Raw genomic sequence first — 8,561 nt, forward strand, 5'->3', positions numbered from 1 at the left:
GCCCCCTAGCGGCGGGATCTGGGAGCAGCCTCGGCACAAAGGCTGCGGCCCCGCCCCCCGGACAGAGGCCCTGCGAGTGCCCTAGACTCCTTCGCTGTCACCAACCGCCAAAGCCAGCGGCCAGAGCGGAATACAGTGACCTGCCCGCTCATTGTGAGGCACCGTGCCCGTTCATTATTCCACTACATGATCTGAGCCAAACAATAAATACCTCGCGCCCGGGGAGCAGCTTGGGCGCTGAGGATTCCCAGATGAGCGGGGCTTGGTTCACTGGTTAAAATGCCACAAGACAAAGAGGGCGCTGGGAGGCCAGGAAGGAGGAATCAAATGCGCTCCCCTACATCCTCTCTCACCCGCTTTTTTGAGACTATAGCTGCACCCTCTGCCCCCATTCAGCTGCCCAAGCAGGGCTCTGGAGATGTAGTCCTGCAGCCAGGGAGACGCCGTGATCCTTGAGGTCTGTCCCCTCCCACCCAGGCACACTGTCACTCAATTCAAGTACACCGTTATTTTTCTTGAGAACAAACCATTATTTCAATTTAAAATTTTGCTTGTTAATTTTAATAACTTTTCTTAAAGGACACGTTTATATATTTTTTTCATTAAAAAATAGCTTTACTGAAATCTCATTCATATACTGTAAAATTCACTGCCCCGTCTTTTTGTTTAGCTGCACTTGTGGCATATGGGCCAGGGATCAAATCTGAGCCACAGCTGCGGACCTATGCCACAGCAGGATCCTTAACTCGTTCTGTCACAGCAGGAGCTCCAAAATCCACCCTTTTAGAGAGTGAGGTTCAGTGGTTTTCAGTATATCCACAGCTGTGCAACCACCATCACTGTCTAGTTTTGGAAACTTTCTTTGCCTGTTAAAAAACCTCGTGCTCACTAATGGATACTCTCCGAGCACTCCCAGTCTTACACAACCACACATCTACCTCTGTCTCTATGGAATTGCTTATGCTGGACATGCCTTATAAATGGAATCATCCAAAAGGTGACCTTTTTATGACTTGACTCTTGACTTCTTTCACTTAGCATAGTGCTTTTAAGGTTCATTCATGTTGCAGCATGTCATTTCTTTCTCTTTTCTTCTTCTTCTTTTTTTTTTTTTTTTTTTTTTTTGGCTGTGCCCGTGACATGCAGAAGTTCCCAGGCCAGGGACCAAACTCACACCACAGCAGCGACCAGAGCCCCAATAGTGACAATGCTGGATCCTTTTTTTTTTTTGCCTTTTCTAGGGCCGCGGCATGGAGGTTCCCAGGCTAGGGGTCTAATTGGAGCTGTAGCCAACAGCCTATGTCACAGCCGCAGCAACTCGGGATCTGAGCCACTTCTGCAACCTACACCGCAGCTCATGGCCAACAGCAGATCTTTAACCCACTGAACGAGGCCAGGGATTGAACCCGCAACCTCATGGTTCCTAGTTGGATTAGTTAACCACTAAGCCATGACAGAAACTCCAACAATGCTGGATCCTTAACCTGCTGAGCCACCAGGGAACTCCTGCATGTCATTTCCTTTTATGACTAAAAAAAATCCTTTGTATGGGTATACCACATTTTACTTACCTGTTCATCAATTGATGAACATTTGGATTGTTTCTACATTCTGGCCATTATGAATGTTGCTGTGGAATTTGTTTACAAGTTTTTGTGTAGATGTAGGTTTTCGGTTTTCTTGGGTGTATACCTAGGAATGGAATTGCTGTGTCCTATGGTAACTCTGTGTTTCAGGTTTTGAGGTACTTTGAAGTACTACTGGAATTTTTTCCATAGCTACACTATTTTACTGATTCATTCTTTTCTTTCCCCCTATGGTTCATTCTTTTTTTTTTTTTTTTTTTTTTTTTTTTTGTCTTTTCAGGGCCACACTCATGGCATAGGGAGGTTCCCAGGCTAGGGGTTAAATCAGAGCTATAGCTGCCAACCTACACCACAGCCACAGCAATGCTAGATCCAAGCCATGTCTGCAACCTATACCACAGCTCACGGCAATGCCAGATCCTTAACCCACTGAGCCTGGCTTTGAACCTGCATCCTCATGGATGCTAGTCAGATTTGTTTCCGCTGAGCCACAACGGGAACTCCTGGTTCATTCATTTTTAAAAGTTATGACAGGAGTTCCTGTTGTGGCTCAGCGGTTAATGAATCTGACTAGCATCCATGAAGGCGCAGGTTTGATCACTGGCCTGCTCAGTGGGTTAAGGATCCTGCGTTGCTGTGGCTGTGGTATAGGCCGGTAGCTACAGCTCTGATTTGACCCCTGGCCTGAGAACCTTTTCAGGTGGGGGCCTGAAAAGACAAAAAAAAAAAAAGTTATGACCACATGCAGGAGAAATGAAACACTGTTTGTCAGGCATTGCGCTACAAGCTGGGGACACACTGCTGAGAAAAACAGATGTGGTCCCTTCTTCCTTTGTGGAACTTATAGTCCAGCAGAAGAGAGCAATGTTAAATAAGCAATCCAGAAAAGAAAGATAAAAATTGAAATATGTTACTAAACAAAAGGGGTCAAAGTTCAAATACTAAAATGATTAGGATGTAGTGGTATAAAATGGGTGCCAACTAAGAAGATTAAAGGGTTAGATTAAAAGGAAAAATATATGTAAACTATGTTTCTCATAGTCTACATTATTATTATTATTATTTGCTTTTTTTTAGGGCTGCACCCTAAGCATTTGGAAGTTCCCAGGCTAGATGTCGAATCAGAGCTTTGGCCCCTGCCTGCACCACAGCCACAGCAATGCCAGATCCGAGTCGCATCTTTGACCTACACCACAGCTCATGGCAATAACGCTGGGTCCTTAACCCACTGAGCGAGGCCAGGGATCGAACCCGTGTCCTCATAAATACTAGTCAGATTCGTTTCCACTGAGCCAAGATGGGAACTCCTCTCATAGTCTATAGACAGCAAATACCTGAGTCTGAAACGTCTGCTTTCTGGTTCTTTGAGGGCTCTGCTGGTGTATGTCCTCTGTGCTGACAAATGGTCATCTCTGCTTTGATTCCCCCTGGGTGCTGACGGCATCCCTCTAACACTGTCTTGCACGTCTTATTTGAGCACGTCTAAAATGAGTCTTGTGATTTTCCTTCCCAAAGCTGCTCACCAGCAGTCTTTCCTGCACAGGTGATTCAGCATCCTGGTTCTAGGGTGGGGGAACGAGCCCAAGTGCCTACCCTCCTCCTCTGTTAGGGCATCTTTCAAGTACAATGAATGCTATCTTTTTACCAGGCTGTGAGTGCCTTGTAACCAGAGTTATTTAATTCCTATCTGTCTTCCTAGCTCAGTGCCTGGCACATAGTAAGGAAAATATTTACTGAATGAAAATATTGATTTTTAAACAAGCCAAAGAAAGGTGGTATGTACTTAAGAACATATTGAAAATGCTCTGGTGACATCGAACATTGTATGTGGGGGCATGTTGGTGAAGGCTTTTAAGAAATGCATGAGCTGGGCTTTGGGCTTTGGAGAATGCTTGCTTTTAGCCACAAGACCATGGCACCCGTCCTGCAAAAGCGCTTCTCAGGCAGGAAGAGCTGGCCTGTGGGCACTGGCCACGGCAGAAGTACTGCATGGAGAGTAGGAGGTGGGCGAGAGAGAGGCAATTAGCTGGACCTGAGGGAACCAGGACTTAATCCTGTAGGAAACACTCAGGAGGGTGTATTCTAATCAGCTCCCTCCCTGCCTTAGGACCTCTCCCCAATTCTCCCAGTACCTTGCATAGGGCTGTCCACCTGATCTGCCCTCAGGAAGTGACTCAGTTCCTTTACCAGATTCCTGCATGGCCCAGAAGTGAATGTTTTTGGCCATGGTCCAGGGTTTTCCAGAAAGAAAAACAAAGAGGATCATAATACACATCCTCTCTCCAAGCTCATAAGCCTGTCCTGTTGGCAGAGGCACTGCGCCCACGGGCACTGTTCTGAAGAAGGACAGGCCAGTCAGAGCAGTTGATCGGGTCATAAAGCCCAGCTGCCTGGGGGAATTGGTAGGTGGGGACCAGACCCACAGCTCAACAGCTTTTCTTTTCTGAGGACACACTGCCTCCTGCCAATGTTCTTATAAAATGCATTATTTAGAGGAGGCGCTTGTGGCTACTCCTCAATAACATTTTCGCCCCAACAATAACATTTTTATTTAATTCATTATTTTTATTTTTTGCTTTTTTAGGGCTGCACCCTCGGCATATGGAGGTTCCCAGGCTAGGGGTTAAATTGGAGTTGTAGCTTCTGGCCTACATCACAGCCACAGCAATGCCAGATCTGAGCTGGATCTGTGACCTATACCACTGCTCAAGGCAATGCCTGATCCTTAACCCACTGAATGAGGCCAGGGATCAAACCCGAATCCTCATGCATACTAGTCAGGTTCGTTACTGATGAGCCAAAATGGGAACTCCAATAACATTCAGTTGTTGAAAGTCACTTCCTCATGATGCTCAGAAGCTATGCAAGGGCTAATGGAACTGACAGATGTTGAAATATTACATCAAGGAAAGCCTCCTCACCCCTGCTTCTTTGGCTGCACCCGAGACATGTGGAATTTCCCTGGCTGGGGATTGAACTCTTGCCACAGTAGTGACCCGAGCCACAGCAGTGACAATGCTTAACCTGCTGAGCCACCAGAGAATGCTAAGAAAAGCCCCCCCTTTTTTCATAATTGAGATGTTTATTGGTTGTTTTGAGGATCAGTACATGGACGTTTCAATTTGTACACAATTCTTAACATACATTCCAAAAATCTAAAAAAATATATAGTTCTGATTCTTTTATGAACAGTTATTTGAGTGAATTTTTTTTTTCTTTTTAATGCTGCATCCATGGCATATGGAGTTTCCCAGGCTAGGGGTCGAATTGGAGCTGCAGCTGCCAGCCTACACCACAGCCACAGCAATGCTGGATCCGAGCCAAGTCTGTGATCTACACCACAGCTCACAGCAATGGTGGATCTTAACCCACTGAGTGAGGCCAGGGATCAAACCCACATCCTCATGGATACTAGTCAGGTTCATTACCGCTGAGCCACGATAAGAACTCAACTTCCTTCTGATTTCCTGAAAAGTAAACAGATGGCAGATGTATAGCAGGTCCTACTTTTACAAGATGGTATATTCCTTGTAATAAAATATTGGAAAAAATTCAAAACAGTGAAGTGATAGTAAAAATGACTGCACTTTGTAAATCTAAAGTAATAACCTCTACAACAAGGATGGACATACTTTTAAAATATTGCAAAGATACTGAACAAGATATATTCTGGGCAGAAGCAAGGGTGAAAATAGAAATGCCCTTTCAGGGCATCCTAGTTTGGGTTCTTCAGACTCTAAATAATTTAAAGACTTAAGTTCAGTTAGTTTATTTGGGAGGTAATTCCATGAAGCAGAAGTGAGGAAGGGGAGGAGTTCCCATTGTGGCTCAGGAGTAATGAACCCATCCATGAAGATGCAGGTTCGATCCCTGGCCCCTCTCTGTGGATTAAGGATCCACCATTGCCATGAGGTCACAGATGTGGATCAGATCTGGCATGGTTGTGGCTGTGGTGTAGGCCGGCAGCTACAACTCTGATTTGACCCCTAGCCTGCAACTTCCATATGCTGCAGGTGCAGCCCTGAAAATTAAAAACAAAACAAAACAAAACAGTGAGGAAGGGAAGAAAGAAAGTCAGGGAAGCAAGAAAAACAAGGGAAGGTGAATTAATGAGATGGTTTTAGCCATGGGCAAGTGGGACACAGTTACACCAAGGATTTTGTGAGGATCACGTAGAATGGGTGACAGGGAAGCTGGGGTATACTTATCAACCAGCCCCCATTCCTCACTGATTGGGGGTTGGTTACCCCAGGGTGTTAACCCCCCAGCCCTTCTAGACTGCCCAGTGTGCAGGCTGAGTAAGCTTCTGGGGTGCAAGAGCAAGTCTTCTGGTGGAAAGCAGAAACACAGGGCTTGTGGCAGAAAGCTGTGAGCTGGCACAGGATCTGTTCCCTAGGGCTGCAGGTGAACTCCAGTTAGGCTTAGGGATGTGGAGTGGGTGGGGCGTCTACACAGATATCCATCTCTTGCCAGCCTCTTCACAACTGTTCCATACTCATGAATGTGAACGGTCAAAGGTATACATCCAGAAATAAACCCTCACGCTTACTGATTTTCTCACTGTTCCATTTTCCCACAAAGGTGCCAGAACAATTCAGTGGGTGAAGACTAAGTTTTTCAACAAATGGTGTTGGGAGTACTGGAGATCCACATGCAAAAGAATGAAGTCAATCCATTTCCTGACTCACACCGTATATACAAAAATTAACTCAAAATGAACCAGAAACCTAAAGAGCTAAAATGATAAAATGCTTAGAGAAAATCAAAGGTTAAATCTTAGTAAGCTTGCATTTGGCAATAGCTTCTTAAAAATAACACCCAAAGCACAAGCAACCAAAGAGTAAACAGATGTGGACTTCATTGAAATTAAAAATGTGCTTCAAAGGACACTGCCAAGAAAAATAAACTACCACTGAATGGTAGAAAATAGTTGCAAATTGTATCCGCTAAGGGACTTGTATCTAGAATGTGCAAAGCACTCTTGTAATGAAAAGACCAATAACCCAATTAAAAAATGGGCGAAAGATCTGAGTAGGTACTTCTCCAAGTAAGATGTATAAGTGGCTAAGCACATGAAAAGACGCTCAACATTATTAGTTTCAAGCAAATGCAAGTGAAAACCATGATGAGATGCCACATCATACCTATTAGCATGGCTAAACATCGAACAGTGAACAAGTGATAACAAGGATATAGAGAAAATAGAACACTTTTACACTGTTGGTGGGAAATGTAAAATGGTGTAGTCACTTTGGAAAACAAGTCTAGTTGTTGCTGAAAAGGTTAAATATATAGCAATTTCAATGAGCCAGCAATCCCATTTCTAGATATATTCTCAAGAGGACTGAAAATGTATGTCCACACAAGAACAAATGTACACAGCAGCATTGGTCATAACAGCCAAAATGTTAACTCAAATGTCTATTTTTTTTTTTTTTCATTATGGGGCCGCACCTGCAGCATATGGAGGTTCCCAGGCTAGGGGTCGAATCAGAGCTACAGCTGTCAGCCTAAGCCATAGCAATGGGGAACCACCGCATCTGCGACCTATGCCACAGCTCACGGCAATGCCGGATCCTTAACCCACTGAGCAAGACCAGGGATTGAACCTGCAGTCTCATGGTTCCTAGTCGAATTTTTTTCTGTTGCACCACGACAGGAACTCCAACTTAAATGTCTATTTACTGATAAATGGATAAACAAAATGTGGTATATCCATTCAACAGAATATTATTTGGCAGTAAAAAGGAATGAAGTGCTGATACATGCTATAAACATGGATGAAACTCCAAGCTGTTAGGCTAAGTGAAAGCCAGGCACAAAAGATCATACAATGTATGATACCATTTCTATGAAATGTGTAGAATAGGCAAATCTATTCATAAAGTAGATTAGTGGTTGCTTGGGTAGGGGACAATGGCCAACGGGTCCTGGGTTTTTTTGGGGTGACAAAAATGTAGAGTGGATTGTGGTGATGGTTGCACACCTCTATCCTAAAAATCATTTGAATTGTACACCTTAAATTGGTCTTGCTAGGTATGTGAATTTTATCTCAGTAAAACAAAAAGCATGAAAGTATAATACATGATGAGACTTTTTCTAAAAAGCCTCATGTTTTAGCTACTATACTATCATTGAAGTAAAAATCTAAATAAGTGCATGCTTTGTCCATTTGGTATGAAACAAAGTGCTGTCCTACAGTAAGAACAAGGTGTTTTCAGATGTCAATGCTTATTCCTTTTCTATCATGAGCTTTTTTTTTTTATTTTTTAAATTATTTTTTTGGCTATGCCTGTGGCATACAGATGTTCCCAGGCCAGGGATCAAATCTGAACCACAGCAGTGACAATGTCAAGTCCTTAACTACTAGGCCGCCAGGGAACTCCATGATCTTTTTATTTTTAGGCTGCCTTGCTTCTCTCAGATACAGGGAATGACTGCAAGCAGGATGTTTCAGATGGAAGGACACAATTTTAAAACATCTTCAGCTCTGCCTCCCGTAAGTCTACCACAGCCTAGATCTAGAATCACTTTTCACCTGATACGTAGATGAAGAATTAGAATATGCCCCGTTCTTCACCTGTGTAACACCCCTTCCTAGGCTTACCCACAGCTTTGGAGGAAAACAGCCAGAACCCCTTCGCAAGCTCCAAGGCCCATGTGACCTGGCTCTTGCTAACTCCATCCTGCAGTGCTGCTTCCTGTCTCAGAGTCTGCCTCCTGCTGCTGTCATTTTCTGGATTGTCCTTCCTTCCACATGGGAGCTGGTCAATGAATATTTGTTAAACTAATGAACAATTTAATGAGTTCTTTATTCCTCAGATACAGCACATTTTCAAGTATGTCATATTATGGTAAGTTAAAGGGAAGGCTTAATTGTTCAGTCATGAGGAGTTCCCGTCGCGGCTCAGTGGTTAACAAATCCGACTAGGAACCATGAGGTTGTGGGTTCAATCCCTGGCTTTGCTCAGTGGG

The sequence above is a fragment of the Sus scrofa genome, chromosome 13, assembly GCF_054392235.1.
Source record: "Sus scrofa isolate SSC_HxYL_T2T_F1_AM1 chromosome 13, Sscrofa_HxYL_maternal_Yorkshire_Landrace_v2.0, whole genome shotgun sequence".
In the NCBI taxonomy this organism is placed as follows: Eukaryota; Metazoa; Chordata; class Mammalia; order Artiodactyla; family Suidae; genus Sus; species Sus scrofa.